This window comes from Lolium rigidum, chromosome 1 (assembly GCF_022539505.1).
Source record: "Lolium rigidum isolate FL_2022 chromosome 1, APGP_CSIRO_Lrig_0.1, whole genome shotgun sequence".
Taxonomy (NCBI): Eukaryota; Viridiplantae; Streptophyta; class Magnoliopsida; order Poales; family Poaceae; genus Lolium; species Lolium rigidum.
Window position 1 is genome coordinate 114,785,050 of NC_061508.1, and position 17,742 is coordinate 114,802,791.

The window sequence follows — 17,742 nt, forward strand, 5'->3', positions numbered from 1 at the left end:
ACACAAGTATGAACCGGTACAGCAAAAACTTACACAAGAACATATTGCAATCATTATAAGACTCTACACTGTCTTCCTTGTTGTTCAAACACTTATCCAAGAAAATATCTAGACCTTAGAGAGACCAATCATGCAAACCAAATTTCAACAAGCTCTACGGTAGTTCTCCACTAATAGATTTAAACTACATGATGCAAGAGCTTAAACATGATCTACTTGAGAGCTCAAAACAATTGCCAAGTATCACATTATTCAAGAAAATATACCATTTACCACATGAAGCATTTTCTGTTTCCAACCAAATAGCAATCAACGAAGCGGCATTCAACTTCGCCATGAACATTAAAGAAAAACGAAGAACACAAGTGTTCAAATAAAAAGCGGAGCGTGTCTCTCTCCAATACAAGGATTGCTGGGATCCGAATTTATTCAAATAAAAACAAAAATAAAAGCAAACAGACGCTCCAAGTAAAGAACATAAGGTGTGACGGAATAAAAATATAGTTTCGCAAGAAGTGACCTGATAAGTTGTTGATGAAGAAGGGGATGCCTTGGGCATCCCCAAGCTTAGATGCTTTACTCTTTTTGAAATATGCAGGGATGAACCACGGGGGCATCCCCAAGCTTAGACTTTTCACTCTTCTTGATCATATCATATCATCCTCCTCTCTTGATCCTTGAAAACTTCCTCCACACCAAACTTAAAGCAATCTCATTAGAGGGTTAGTGCATAATAAAAATTCACATGTTCAGCAAAGACACAATCATTCTTAACACTTCTAGACATTACCCAAGGCTATTGAAAGTTAATGGAACAAAGAAATCCACTCAACACATTAAAAGAGGCAATGTGAAATAAAAGGCAGAATCTGTCAAAACAGAACAGTCCGTAAAAACGAATTTCTGAGGCACTTAACTTGCTCAGATGAAAAAACTCAAAACTAATGAAAGTTGCGTACATATCTGAGGATCAGGCATCAATTTTCGCTGATTTTTTTGATTCTTCTACAGAGAGAAAAATGCGAATTCGTGACAGACAAGAAATGCGTTCTACGCGAGAAATCCAAATCTAGTATCAACCTTCTATTAGAGACTTTACTTGGCACAACAATACATGAAAATAAAGATACAAAGGTACTGCTACAGTATTAACAAGCACCTTGACTCAAATATAAAACAAAAATTGCAGAAATAAAATAATGGTTTTTCTCCCATAAGCGCTTTTCTTTAACGCCTTTCACCTAGGCGCAGAAAGTGCAAATCAAGTAATATAAAGAGAAGAAGCATCAACATCATAATTCGTTCTAATAATAGAATCAAAAGGCAACTTCATTCTCTTTCTAGGGAAGTGTTCCATACCTTTCTTAAGAGGGAATTGATACTTAATATTTCCTTCTTTCATATCAATAATAGCACCAACGAGTTCGAAGAAAGGGTCTTCCCAAAACAATAGGACAAGATGCATTGCATTCAATATCCAAGACAACAAAATCAACGGGGACAAGGTTATTGTTAACCGTAATGTGAACATTATCAATTCTCCCCAAAGGTCTCTTTATAGAATTATCAGCAAGATTAACATCCAAAGAACAATTTTCCAAAGGTGGCAAGTCAAGCATATCATAAAGTTTCTCAGGCATAACAGAAATACTTGCACCAAGATCACATAAAGCATTACAATCAAAATCATTGACCTTCATTTTAATGATGGGCTCCCAACCATCTTCCAACTTCCTAGGAATAGAAGCTTCAAGTTTTAATTTCTCTTCCCTAGCTTTAATGAGAGCATTTGTAATATGTTGTGTAAAGGCAAAATTTATAGCACTAGCATTAGGACTTCTAGAAAGTTTTTGTAAGAACTTAATGTTATCACCAGATTTTGGCCAAATCAGGAGATGGGCCGTAACTGAGATGGGCTTGAAGGATATACGCGTGGAGCATCTCTGAAGCGGCCTTGTGCGAAGAGTTTGGGCTAGATTGCCCGTGTATCTGTAAAATATAGTAGATTGCATCTTAGTTTAGAATTAAAAGATAGAGTTTAACTCGTGCACGGTTAGGTGCACGCCCGAATTAGAAAGTCCCTTGGACTATAAATATGTATCTAGGGTTATCGAAAAAGGAGGACAATCACGTTCACAACAAACACAAATCAGGCGCATCGCCACCCCTTCTTTCGAGGGTTTCTTCCGGGTAAACATCATGCTGCCCAGATCGCATCTTGCGATCTAGGCAGCGTACGTTTATTCGTTATCTTGTGTTGCTCGTGCTGAAGCGTTGTTGATGGCGAGTAGCACTATTTATCTTAGGTGTTTTGGGGCTTGCATGGATGCTTTTCTTATGCATATTTGCTTAGCTATGCCGTCCCTCGATATCTAGCTGCCCTTACACCTACCTAGGTGTAAGGGCGGCACCTTGCTTGTTCGTTGTTTTGTAGATCCAATCCATTATAGTTGCTCCTTGATTCTTCAAGGATTGGTTTAATATCTGTATGGTTAGGCCTTGCAAACGGGTTGAACGATCCGGTAGTGCGTGAGATATGGTTTGTTGATCCTAAGAGGGACGTTCCGGGAATTGACTTAATGTTGGTTTTTAGGCCTCTTTTAGGGTTGGTTTTCCATTATCTTTCGTGTCTATTAGCGGTGAAAACCCTAAACTGTCGTAGATTATATTAACTTTATATTGATCAAGCAGGAGCCCCATGTCATCGTTAACCCGACGTGAACCATGGGGCGATCGGCTCTTTGAGCCGATCCACAGGGCAACCTGAGAGCCGATCGGGCTCGTATTTAATGTTTACGTGTCTACCATGCAGGAAACTAATCGAAGCAATCCTACACCTTCCTGACCAGGTATAGGTCAGGTGGCACGCCCTAGCAACCGCCAGGTCGTGTGCCGGAGCATTGCGGGACGACGTCGAGGGACCAGGGCCCCCAGCAGTCTTGGAAGCCTCCCGGCACTTCGTGTTGCTTAACCACTGCTCGCCGGTGGGTTTTGGCAGGCAACACATTCTGGCACGCCCGGTGAGACCATCTTCTACGACAACCACGTCAACATCTGCATCCAAGATGATGGAAGAACCGATCAAGTATGAAGATCTGCCTGATGAGCACAAGAAGAAATATGATGATCTCAAGGCATCTTCGAAGCCGATCTCATCAGCTCTTTCGAGAAGACCCGTTCGCACGGGATTAGGTTCAAAGGGTTCAAACCCGAAGGCGCGCTTGAATGGATAGATCTTTCTCTCCCTTCGGAGGACCGTACCAGAGCCCTGCGCCAGGAAATCAACTATGCCGTGGCTCATGCCCTACATCGGCATTCTGAGAGCCTAGTGAACACTTTGGAGCGTGTTGCGCTTCGCGTGGTGCAAGAAATCATGAAGCATCAGTATTCTCCGTCAGGACCTGCTCTAGGAACTCATCAGGGAGAAATACCATTCTACACTAGGCCACCACTGCCGTACACGTTGGCAGCCCCACAGCAACAAGGTTCACCAGCATACGTCGTCTACAAGGTTGGAGGTGATCCTGGCGATTATCAGTTCTTATATGAACCGCCCAAGGAGATCCCGCATGGATACGTGTGCACATACGTGCCGGACTGCAACAACTGGATGAGCCAGGTTACAGCAGGAGGGGTGCACAGCAGGAGGAAGTTCCGGAGCAGATGCAGAGAAACAGGCGTGGCTAAATAAATATGCCACCGGAACATGTCATGAAAGCTCAACCGCTGCAGCTCCTACGGTGGATCAGATTACTGCAATCTTGAGAGACCAGTTCGGTATCCTGCCGAAGAAGAGAATGATCGGCTACTCCAAGCCGTATCCCAACGAGTATGACCTAATCCCACTACCGCCTAAGTATCGGCTCACTGACTTCACAAAATTCAGTGGATCAGAAGGATCTAGCTCAATTGAGCACGTGAGCCGATATTTGGCACAGTTAGGCTTGGTCTCAGCTTCAGACCAGCTACGTGTGAGGTTCTTTTCGCAATCTCTCACGGGCCCAGCCTTTGGGTGGTACACCTCGTTGCCACCAGATTCAGTTCGGACGTGGAAGCAAGTTTGGAAGAACAGTTTCACGTACAATATCATTCAGAAGCCACTGAAGCTGGCATTGCCGATCTGACCCAGGTCCGGCAAAGGCGAGGAGAGACAGTGTCTGAATACATTCAGCGTTTCAGGACTGTCAAGAACCGATGTTATTCGGTTCGTTTATCTGAGAAGGAAGCAGTTGAGCTGGCAATAGCAGGCTTATCAGCGCCGCTCAAATACGTGACCTTCCAAGCAGACTACAATTCACTGGCGCATATGGTTCAGAAATTGACATCGTATGAACAGCGCCACCCAGAATTGTACCAGGACAAGTTCAAGCGCGTCGCCCTGATCGAGATGGAAGAAGATGAAGATTCTGCAGAAGATCAGGAAGTCGCTGTAGCTGAATGGACTCGGGGGGCAAAACCCGTGTCCTGCAAGTGGGTGAAACAACCGGAGCCTGCAAAAGGGTTTGACTTTGATTTAAGCAAAACGGAGAAAATTTTTGATTTGCTGCTGAAGAAAAAACAGCTGAAGTTACCCGAAGGCCACAAAATCCCCACGGTACAAGAGATGAACGGCAGGCCATACTGCAAATGGCATCACACGTTCACCCATGCCACCAACGACTGCAAAGTGTTGCGCGGACAGATTCAAATGGCGATAGAACAAGGCCGATTACTCTTCGGTCAGTTTGCCATGAGAGTTGACACGCATCCGTTTCTCGACGTCAACATGGTCGATCTTAGTCACTGCGTAAGAAGCAAGCCAGGCTTCTCGTTTGATATCAACATGGCAGGACTTGTAGACCGCCATGGTAAGGATAAGCCAGAGAGCAGTCACTCCCGTGGCAAAGATAAAGCGGAGGCCGATCCACGCGACCGGCCCCAGCATGATGACAGATGGTACTTGACAAAGGAAGAAGTGAGAAGCGTGCGGTATCAACGACCACTCTCCGCACATCTCCTTAACAAATATGAGCAGCAGTACGACCGACGTCGGTGCTACGACGTAGATGATGAGAGATATCGTCGGTCTGATGCAGATAACAAGAAGTATCGTCGATATGATAGAGACCAAGAAGGGTATGAGCGTCACGCTAGAGGGAGGTCAAGGGAGCAAGAGGACATGGATAGGCATTGGGACTGTCCTTTCTTCGGTACATCGTCGGGACTCAGGAATGAGCCGATTGCCAACAATCGAGAACTGCCCAGAATGTAGACGGAAGAGGAAGGGAACTAATGAAGTTTCAGTGTTCAAGCGTCTAGGGCCTCTCCCACCTCAGAACAGACGAGCGGAGTCGTATCAAGATGAAGACTTCGAGGAGTCAGATGAAGAAGATAGGTATCACCGGCCACGGTGGTGTCCTGATGGACTCAGCCACTCCCAAAAGCGCAGAGTGCAATGGCTACGGAACTTGGAGGAAGCCGAGGCGCAGTACCTGTACACGTTGAGGAAAGCACGGCCCGATCTGGCCGTGAAAATTCAGCAAACATTGGAGAGAGAGGCGCGGCCACAGAAGAAAGTGTGGCGACGCAAGCAGACAAAAGCCGATGCGGAGGCATCGGGCGATACAAACATGGTGTTCATCCTTCCGTCGAGTTTTGTGCTCCAAGAGACGAGGAAGTGTCGGTGGCACGGTTTGATTGCGGCCCGCGGCCAGTCATCTTTGAGAAGCCACGACAGAGGAGCTACAGGCATCTGAAAGCCCTATACTTGAAAGGTTATATCAATGGGCAGCCCATCAGCAAGATGTTGGTTGATACAGGAGCGGCAGTCAATATAATGCCGTACTCTGTGCTACGACGTTTGGGACGTTCCAATGAAGATCTGATCAAAACCAACGTCACATTAAGTGATTTCAACGGCCTAGCGTCAGAAGCAAAGGGTGTTCTGAACGTAGACCTGACTGTAGGCCGAAAAACCATCCCTACATCGTTCTTCATCGTCGACAGCAAAAGCACTTATGCTGTCCTGCTAGGGAGAGATTGGATCCATGCTAACTGTTGCATTCCATCCACAATGCATCAGTGCATCATACAATGGGATGGAGATGAAGTGGAAGTTGTTCATGCAGATGATTCGATCGGGATCTCCCTAGCTGCCATGAACATCTGGGAGGCAAACGACCAAGAGCCGCTCTCTGGAATTAATCTGGATGGCTGTGAGCGCATCGAAGCTTCAAAAAATGGGGTGAGGCTGGTCTTATCCACTGGCCCGACAGAGTAGCAAGACCCAAGTCTATGGACGTACGTGGCAAGGCCGATCCCCACGATCGGCCCCAAAAAATAAAAAGCAAGGATCTTACATCAAGCATGTCACATAGTAGTGGAATGCAGGTAGATTAGAGACCTTTACTACGCGATACAACTGCAAGGGAGGCCGATTCCAGCAATCGGCCAAAATCATTCTCACCACACTTGCTAGTCGCTGTGCTATTTAGCATGGTGAGTGGTGTGACAGGCTGGTAGTTGGCTGGAAAGCCGATATCTTCAATTACTTGAAAGATTCGGCTCGGGGGGCATACATACAGAGAAGGTACGAGGCCACGAAGTATGTACCCAGGAGGAGCCGATTCATGAAATCGATCGGCTAATAATAATAAAAAATAGAAAATAGAAAAATTTTAAGAACAGCCGATGCTCGGACATCGACTTAAGAATAAAAAAGCCGATGCACAGCCATCGACTCAAGAAGTACAAGCTGTTACAACAGAAGTACATGCTCAGTGGAGCAGTTATCATTACATGGAGGAGCTCTACGGTAGGAATGCCTCAAGGGCACAAAGTGCAGAAACACGAGGCAGACAACGTCACGACTGGCCAGAGCTTCAACTGCAGCATCACTGGGATGTGAGGCTGGATTTCTTCAAGGATGTTCTTCACCTCCTCAGAGTTTTCGACCAATGTCTCAATGGGTGAAGAAAGCAGAGCTTTGAGGCGTTGGTGTTGGGCAGCGATGACGCTGGGACTTGGTTCATCACGTGCTGTGGGAGGGGCTGGCTCGATGGATTCAGGGTTGAACGACAGCAAGCCTGAGAGATCACAACCCTGACAAACAACAAGAGCAGCATAAGCATGCAGATCAGGGTAAGGGCGAGCCCAACAAAGGGAGCATACATCTCCTAGGACCATGGGAACAGCCGATGACGATGCAATCGGCTGTGGCATCTTTGCCTGGGGTTTGGCCAAGGTGGCGACTTGGTCGATGTCACCTTTAGAGGTTGTTACGTCCAGAGTTGTGGAGGGCATCAGAACTTCATCAACATCCCCACTGGAAGTTTCATCAGTCTGCCAAAAAAGATGGTGAGCCGATCTGAGCAGCAAAGCACAAGAATTGAGCTAGGAGGAGTCGGAGAGCCATTACATTTGAGGCTTCTTGGTTCGAGGAAGGGGCTTGCTGATCCTTCCGAGCCCTCTTGGTGCATTGACTCTTTGTGCGTAAGCTTCCCTGCCCAGTTTTGATGGGAGTTGGAGGGGCAGCAGGTTCAGGGGCTGACCTTTTCTTGAAGCCGATGGGGGCACATCTGGCTGGTTTTGCATGGTGGTGTTCTCAGAGGTGCTCGAGCATGAGCCTCGTCGGCTGGACTGCGTCTCCTCGCTGGTATTATCTTCAGTAGAGGTCTACAGAAGCAGGATTAATGAGCTAACGTGCTATTAAAGCCTGGAAGGATGAATGGAACAAGTCGGGGTATAGATTAGCTTACATATAAGCTTTCTTGAGCTGGCTCATGGTTTTTTGCCCTTCAAAGTTTTCCTGGCAGCCATCTTTCTCACTACTGTTCTCGCCCTGACTGAGGCTCGGGGGGCAGCTGGCCCTGAAGATTCATAACCAGGTTTTATGATCCTGTTTGAGGTGCTCATGCCAACTGGGAGGAAGCAGGGACGGATCATGATGGAATATGACTGCCGAGTGATGTCATCATCGGCAAAGCTGTCTAACCTGAAGGAGACTGGATTTTCAAGATTTTCAGACTCTTGATAAGGAAAGAAGAGAGGGTCATCCAGGCCCTGGTAAAAAGTTCTGAACCATCTTGATGCTTCCTTGGGGTTCAGTTTGATGCCTGGAAGACTGTACAAGGCTTTGCCCTGGTGATTTGGAGCGGTTAAGGATTACCTTCAAACCAGAGACCTCAATGTTGGCGTGGAACGATTCCGCCATTGGATTTGTCGCGAGGGAGTCTGCGCGATTGGGATCTGAGAGTTGTGTGGCTGGAAGTTGGATCTGTGCGAGCAGCGTTTTGGGGATCTGAGTTGCTCTTGTAGGCGAGGGTTACAGGTTACCGTTTGAGGGGATAACTGAGTTGACCTGTCTCGCAATTTATCGTGAAGGACTGATGCGTTGCCATCGGCTCATTGAGCATTGACCAAGTTGAAAATCGGCTAAATTAGCAAAAAAGGAAATCGGCAAAATCGAATTAAAGGAGTCATGATGAAGAATACTGCGACGGTTCTGCTCTGCCACGACATGACCCTTCGAAGGAAAAACAGGTGGTTTTGAAATTATCATTACCAAAACCAGGGGGCATGTGTTATCACTAGATTTTGGCCAAATCAGGAGATGGGCCATAACTGAGATGGGCTTGAAGGATATACGCGTGGAGCATCTCTGAAGCGGCCTTGTGCGAAGAGTTTGGGCTAGATTGCCCGTGTATCTGTAAAATATAGTAGATTGCATCTTAGTTTAGAATTAAAAGATAGAGTTTAACCCGTGCACGGTTAGGTGCACACCCGAATTAGAAAGTCCCTTGGACTATAAATATGTATCTAGGGTTATCGAAAAAGGAGGACAATCACGTTCACAACAAACACAAATCAGGCGCATCGCCACCCCTTCTTTCGAGGGTTTCTTCTGGGTAAACATCATGCTGCCTAGATCGCATCTTGCGATCTAGGCAGCGTACGTTTATTCGTTATCTTGTGTTGCTCGTGCTGAAGCGTTGTTGATGGCGAGTAGCACTATTTATCTTAGGTGTTTTGGGGCTTGCATGGATGCTTTTATTATGCATATTTGCTTAGATATGCCGTCCCTCGATATCTAGCTGCCCTTACACCTACCTAGGTGTAAGGGCGGCACCTTGCTTGTTCGTTGTTTAGTAGATCCAATCCGTTATAGTTGCTCCTTGATTCTTCAAGGATTGGTTTAATATCTGTATGGTTAGGCCTTGCAAACGGGTTGAACGATCCGGTAGTGCGTGAGATATGGTTTGTTGATCCTAAGAGGGACGTTTTGGGAATTGACTTAATGTTGGTTTTTAGGCCTCTTTTAGGGTAGGTTTTCCATTATCTTTCGTGTCTATTAGGCTCAACTACGCGCAGGATGTTCCGATCATGCGGTGAAAACCCTAAACTTTCGTAGATTAGATTAACTTTATATTGATCAAGCAGGAGCCCCATGTCATCGTTAACCCGACGTGAACCATGGGGCGATCGGCTCTTTGAGCCGATCCACAGGGCAACCTGAGAGCCGATCGGGCTCGTATTTAATGTTTACGTGTCTACGATGCAGGAAACTAATCGAAGCAATCCTACACCTTCCTGACCAGGCATAGGTCAGGTGGCACGCCCTAGCAACCGCCAGGTCGTGTGCCGGAGCATTGCGGGACGACGTCGAGGGACCAGGGCCCCCAGCAGTCTTGGAAGCCTCCCGGCTCTTCGTGTTGCTTAACCACTGCTCGCCGGTGGGTTTTGGCAGGCAACACTTAATAACTTCAGAAATATGACAACTATCAAAATCTAAACCATTATGATCTACAGCATTCTGAAAAATTTCAGCACTTTTATCACAAGTCGTTTCAGCGAGCTTCGAGCAATTTTGCACGCTTTGTAGTAGAATTAGAAACATTGCCAACACCAATTATTTTACCATTGATAGTAGGAGGTTTAGCAACATGTGAAGCACCAACATTACTAGTGGTGGTAATAGTCCAAACTTTAGCTATATTATTCTCTTTAGCAAGTTTTTCTTCTCTTTCTTATCTTTCCCACCTAGAGATGGGAACAAAATAGTTTAAAATATTATTTTTATTTGTTTGTAGTTTGGTTTTAGAGTTTGTTTAAAAGAAAGAGAAGGGGAGTTTTTATATAGAACCATATGAGAGCGAAGAACTGAAATAGTTTTTATTTAAAATAATTTTATTTTGTTAAAATCATGTGGATGATATGATGCATGATGCATTGATGATGCACAAAAGAAAACAACAAACAATTCTAATAAGGGGGTTTTTCCTGGGTCGCTACAATCGACACCACTAACAAGGGATCGCGCCCCGAGATCCCACGCCATAGTACGGGGGGATGGGGAAGAGGTGAACTATCGGATCTTCAGGCGACGTGTCGATCTCCTCGACACCACTAACAAGGGTTCTTGCTCCATGTTGTTCAGGTAGACACCACTAACAAGAAGTCGTTCTCCCGCTGTCGATGATGCGCTTCCGTCGGGATCCTCCGAAGATCGGACCTATTAGGTGAGAGGCAAAGATCGTCCAACCCACATCAAACCTAAGACTCAGAGAACTCAGATAAGAGAGAAGACTCAAAACTCGCATATATAAGAGGAGAAAGAATATAGGTAAGGATAAAAATCAGACCTAATCAGAAGTATCCAACGAGTTTTAGAAAATAGTTTGGACTCTCTAAACTCAACGACCGTTGGCAAGGTTATCCTAGAGGCTGGACTAGTGGCGTACCTTCAACCTGATGCTCTGATACGAACTTGTGACGCCCCAAAACCGGTACCATGAGGATCCCAGCGAATCCGCCGAAATCTGCAGGATATCGATTCTAGGAGACGCACCACCAAGCGGATCGTACACGCCGAAGCATGCACGCGATGCGGGTGGAATCAATCACGAGTAGTAATCATTACAAAAGGATTACAATAGAGCCCACAAGAAACAGATATATTACAACGACGACTCCAACGAGTTAAGCTACAAAGATACAATACAAAGATCCAAATCATACGAAAGATCAAATACGTCCGAGTACGGAAAAGATACAAATTGGACTAAGAGTCCTGGAGATAACCAAGTGGCGTCCATAACCCTGCCCAGGCCAAGCCGGAAGGGTAACCTTGCTAACGTCATCATCTTTTACCTGTCGAAGTCGGGCCATCGGTTGCCAACAAAGAGGGAGGAAGCAAAAGAAAAAAGAGAAAAGGCGAGAGTAAGTACCAAGGAACGAACTCCGGCACGTATAGCGAGACTAGAAATGGCTATGCTCGCCGGGAGAATATATCTCCTGGGGCTATATGGTAGGTTTAGCGGTAGCAAAACTATAACCAATAGAGACACGCTTCAACATCCGTCTACTCAGAGAAGATAAGAGAGCGCACAAGGTAATAGATAAATACTACACAAACATAACCTAGCCAATTACACATATCCCCTCCAACAAAGCGAAGAGGCAATGTAAAAGGCACTCAACGGTGGACAAGTATTATTAGGTATCAGTTGTAGTAATGCTATATTACTACGCAAGTTATTATCAGATTATTAACAACAAGTATAAGGTGTAAGTTGTTCTATGATCAAGCCATACAGCTCCAAGTCGTCCATAACCGCAGACGCGGCTTATCGAGAAGATTTAACCCTGCAGGGGTGCCCAAATGTAGCCACACGCACGCTCAACCCACTTGCGACAGGTGGATATCACGACTCGCACTCTCCTTCACGACAACAATGTCCAGGAAGCCACCTAACTAAGTTGAACCCGTATCGAAGTCCGGCCGTATCTCCGAAACGGACCTAGCTGTTGCGCCAGCGTACTAGGTGGTTTAAACACACACTGGGGCGATAAACCACTTCGCAGCGGCTCCGCATCCTATACGTGCATACCAGAAACAAGGGATACAAGGAACCCGGGGGCTTCCCAAAGTAAATAAGTAACAAGCTGGCATGCACGCGAACAACAAATGGTAAAACATTGCAAACTAGTTGTGGCCACTGGACAAAGTTGTAGATTCCGGTAGTGGTCGAGGGGAGACCCAATAAACATACCCACGTGTGGTTAGAGCGCTCAGTCTCGGAACAGATAACTAGAACTCGGGTCCTAGGGGATATTAGTGAGTCAAAGTTCCGATGCTTTCGCAAAGGGGCTCACAGATGCCTCTGCTTACAATTTTAGTTGTTAACAATTAAGTAAAGCATGTGTATCTCCAACAACTGATATAGCATGTGATAACCTCCCAACAACTCAACATATCCCGATAACAGATTGAGATAAACAACAGAGGCTAAACACGCCTACGACTCGCAAGGCTCAGACATCAAGCAACTGCTATGGGTAAGGAATGATATATACTCCCTCTGTTCTGAAATAGTTTACATTCTAGTCCCAAAATTTGTTCTGAAATACTCTACATTCTAGGTTTTAGTCAACAACAACACTGAAAACGAAGTGGTTTTGCTCTCTTTATTGGTTGTTGCTATTTTCAATGTAGCTCGGATTGGTTGTTCACATATCAAAGTAGTACTAATAAATGCAATACTAGTTTGTCTCATTTTTTCTAGAATGTAGACTAAATCAGAATGGAGGGAGTATAGGATTATTATGGTAAACAAGTGGAATAGGACACGTGACTCGATAGAGAAGCGCAACATAAGGATACCAGTGAGAGCGAGAGCAAAATGTAAAATAGGTGAAGGAGGTGGGCTCGCCTGTGAAAGGTTGCAGAAGAACTTGTCGGAGAACTCGTCGTATCTCACACACCACTTTGTGATCCTATCCGGGAAGAAGCAAATGCTGGAACACACTATGTATCCAATCTTACTACTACGGAAGAAGAAACGGCATGATCAAGATATGCATGCATGACATGTCAGATATGATGCGATGCAACTTATCCATATTAATCGGAGTCGGAACCCCGGACAAGCAAATTGGTTGGAGTTGAATTTCTACCGGCAAAGTTAAGGGTTGAATAGCATGGCATAACATGGCAAGGGTGCGCTACTTCAAATTTAAATGGAACCGGAACATCATTTATATAGTATCCCACATATTCCATATGTTACATATTAGGTGTTAATGCAACTACCACGAAATTGTATAATTCATGACGCAACAGCAAGCATGGATGGCATATTCATGTTCCTCATGTTTTCTGATTAAATTTCATATATAACACATTTTATTTCGAGTTATAGTTTGAGAGATATGATTTTATCAAGATAAACACATATTCTGGGATTTTTCAGAAAAACAGAAACTGGGAAGACTTTTCTCACCGAACCAGAGCTAGCCATAGGCGCTGACAAGAGGGACTAGGAGGCTGACTGGGCTGCTGACACGGCGAAGGACTGCGGGTTAGTAAGATTGGAAAGTCAGGGACTTCTTTGCAAAAACCCAGATCTAGATCTGGAGATGTTTTTCTCACCCAGCGAGAACTGAGCCGCTGCAGCTGACGGTGGGGCCTGGGGATCCGACGTGGCGCCAGCGTGGCAACCATGCGCGGATGCACGCAAGGTGCTCGACAGCTTGACGCCGCACGCGTTCCAGGGAGGCGGTCACCGCGGCCGGCATGGCGAGCGCGCGGGCGACTGCAGGCGTCCCAGGGAGCAGGACTTGGTGGAGGGGAACCGCATCGACGCGGGGAACCAGGGAGTGGCGGCGCCGTTGTCGGGGGTCACCGGAGAGGTCGCCGGCGACGAGGAACTGTGGAGGAGGTGGCCGGCATCATGTTGAGAAGAAGAATTAGGAAACGAGGAAGGGGGAGAGGATGCCTACGAGGTGCGCGAGCTCACCAGCAAGCTCAACGTGGCGTCGCGGGTGCCGGAGAAGGTCGAGGGTCGACGGAATTGAAGAAATCGTCCGTCGGTGCTGAGGAAGAACAGCGACGATGGCGACAGTTTGAGGCTTCCCCGGTTCGATTCCTTCAGTGGAGATGCTCAGGGCGACGGTGCGGTCCTCCAGAGCTCGACGACGAGGCGCGGGTTGGTCGGTAACGTTGGCGAGGGGAAGTTGCTGTGGTGGTTGCAACTGGTGGCTTGCATAGAAGAAGAGAAAGAAAGGGGAGAGGTTACTGGCGGCGCGAGGATGGAAAGAAGGTGGTTGGTGGCCTCTAGGGTTTGGAGAGGGATAAGAAGAGGGGAGGGAGCAAGTGAGGCTCGGTGGGAGGGACGACCACGGCATCCTCACGCCATCGGCGTGCTCTTCGCTGGAGAAGACGACAAGAAAAAAAGGAATCGAAGGGGTATCGGACTAGGAAAGAATGGGTCAGTGAGAAGATGGGCTCGGGCCTTGCTGAGCTGTTGCGGTTGACTGCTCCGGTTGGGAAAAAGGAAAAAGGCCAAGCAGAGAGAAAAAGCCTGGTTAGGGTTTAGGTTTTTATTTACTTTTAAAATCCCTTTTCCTTTAATTGATTTGAAAACTGGTTTCAACAAAGTTTCAAATTTAAACTCCATTTGAATTCAAACAGAGAGGAGAGAGAGATGGGAACAAAATAGTTTAAAATATTATTTTTATTTGTTTGTAGTCTGGTTTTAGGGTTTGTTTAAAAGAAAGAGAAGGGGGTTTATATAGAACCATATGAGAGGGAAGAACTGAAATAGTTTTTATTTAAAATAATTTTATTTTGTTAAAATCATGTGGATGATATGATGCATGATGCATTGATGATGCACAAAAGAAAACAACAAACAATTCTAATAAGGGGGTTTTTCCTGCGTCGCTACAATCGACAGCACTAACAAGGGATCGCGTCCCGAGATCCCACGTCATAGTACGGGGGGAGGGGGAAGAGGTGAACTATCGGATCTTCAGGCGACGTGTCGATCTCCTCGACACCACTAACAAGGGTTCTTGCTCCATGTTGTTCAGGTCGACACCACTAACAAGAAGTCGTTGTCCCGCTGTCGATGATGCGCTTCCGTCGGGATCCTCCAAAGATCGGACCTATTAGGTGAGAGGCAAAGATCGTCCAACCCACGTCAAACCTAAGACTCGGAGAACTCAGATAAGAGAGAAGACTCAAAACTCGCATATATAAGAGGAGAAAGAATATAGGTAAGGAGAAAAATCAGACCTAATCAGAAGTATCCAACGAGTTTTAGCAAATAGTTTGGACTCTCTAAACTCAACGACCGTTGGCAAGGTTATCCTAGAGGCTGGACTAGTGGGGTACCGTCAACCTGATGCTCTGATACCAACTTGTGACGCCCCAAAACCGGTACCATGAGGATCCCAGCGAATCCGCCGAAATCCGCACGATATCGATTCTAGGAGACGCACCACCAAGCGCCTCATACACGCCGAAGCATGCACGCGATGCGGGTGGAATCAATCACGAGTAGTAATCATTACAACAAGATTACAATAGAGCCCACAAGAAACAGATATATTACAACGACGACTCCAACGAGTTAAGATACAAAGATAAAATACAAAGATCCAAATCATACGGAAGATCAAATACGTCCGAGTACAGACAAGATACAAATTGGACTAAGAGTCCTGGAGATAACCAAGTGGCGTCCATAACCCTGCCCAGGCCAAGCCGGAAGGGTAACCTTGCTAACGTCATCATCTTGTACCTGTCGAAGTCGGGCCATCGGTTGCCGACAAGAGGGAGGAAGCAAAAGAAAAAGAGAAAAGGCGAGAGTAAGTACCAAGGAACGAACTCCGGCACGTATAGCGAGACTAGAAATGGCTATGCTCGCCGGGAGAATATATCTCCTGGGGCTATATGGTAGGTTTAGCGGTAGCAAAACTATAACCAATAGAGACACGCTTCAACATCCGTCTACTCAGAGAAGATAAGAGAGCGCACAAGGTAATAGATAAATACTACACAAACATAACCTAACCAATTACACATATCCCCTCCAACAAAGCGAAGAGGCAATGTAAAAGGCACTCAACGGTGGACAAGTTTTATTAGGTATCGGTTGTAGTAATGCTATATTACTACGCAAGTTATTATCAGATTATTAACAACAAGTATAAGGTGTAAGTTGTTCTATGATCAAGCCATACAGCTCCAAGTCGTCCATAACCGCGGACGCAGCTTATCGATAAGATTTAACCCTGCAGGGGTGCCCAAATGTAGCCACACGCACGCTCAACCCACTTGCGACAGGTGGATATCACGACTCGCACTCTCCTTCACGACAACAATGTCCAGGAAGCCACCTAACTAAGTTGAACCCGTATCGAAGTCCGGCCGTATCTTCGAAACGGACCTAGCTGCTGCGCCAGCGTACTAGGTGGTTTAAACACACACTGGGGCAATAAACCACTTCGCAGTGGCTCCGCATCCTATACGTGCATACCAGAAACAAGGGATACAAGGCACCCAGGGGCTTCCCGAAGTAATTAAGTAACAAGCTGGCATGCACGCGAACAACAAATGGTAAGACATTGCAAACTAGTTGTGGCCACTGGACAAAGCTGTAGATTCCGGTAGTGGTCGAGGGGAGACCCAATAAACATACCCACGTGTGGATAGAGCGCTCAGTCTCGGAACAGATAACAAGAACTCGTGTCCTAGGGGACATTAGTGAGTCAAAGTTCTGATGCTTTCGCAAAGGGGCTCACAGATGCCTCCGCTTACAATTTTAGTTGTTAACAATTAAGTAAAGCATGTGTATCTCCAACAACTGATATAGCATGTGATAACCTCCGAACAACCCAACATATCTCGATAACAGATCGAGATAAACAACAGAGGCTAAACACGCCTACGACTCGCAAGGCTCAAACATCAAGCAACAGCTATGGGTAAGGAATGATATATATAGGGGGATTATTATGGTAAACAAGTGAATAGGACACGTGACTCGATAGAGAAGTGCAACATAAGGATAGCAGTGAGAGCGAGAGCAAAATGTAAAATAGGTGAAGGAGGTGGGCTCGCCTGTGAAAGGTTGTAGAAGAACTTGTCGGAGAACTCGTCGTATCTCACACACCACTTTGTGATCCTATCCGGGAAGAAGCAAATGCTGGAACACACAACGTATCCAATCTTACTACTACGGAAGAAGAATCGGCATGATCAAGATATGCATGCATGACATGTCAGATATGATGCGATGCAACTTATCCATATTAATCGGAGTCGGAACCCCGGACAAGCAAATTGGTTGGAGTTGCATTTCTACCGGCAAAGTTAAGGGTTGAATAGCATGGCATAACATGGCAAGGGTGCGCTACTTCAAATTTAAATGGAACCGGAACATCATTTATATAGTATCCCACATATTCCATATGTTACATATTAGGTGTTAATGCAACTACCACGAAATTGTATAATGCATGACGCAACAGCAAGCATGGATGGCATATTCATGTTCCTCATGTTTTTCTGATCAAATTTCATATATAACAAATTTTATTTCGAGTTATAGTTTGAGAGATATGATTTTACCAAGATAAACACATATTCTGGGATTTTTCAGAAAAACAGAAACGGGGAAGACTTTTCTCACCGAACCAGAGCTAGCCATAGGCGCTGACAAGAGGGACCAGGAGGCTGGCTGGACTGCTGACACGGTGAATGACTGCGGGTTAGTAAGATTGGAAAGTCAGGGACTTCTTTGCAAAAACCCAGATCTGGATCTGGAGATGTTTTTCTCACCCAGCGAGAACTGAGCAGCTGCAGCTGACGGTGGGGCCTGGGGATCCGACGTGGCGCCAGCGTGGCAACCATGCGCGGATGCACGCAAGGTGCTCGACACTTGACGCCGCGCGCGTTCCAGGGAGGCGGTCACCGCG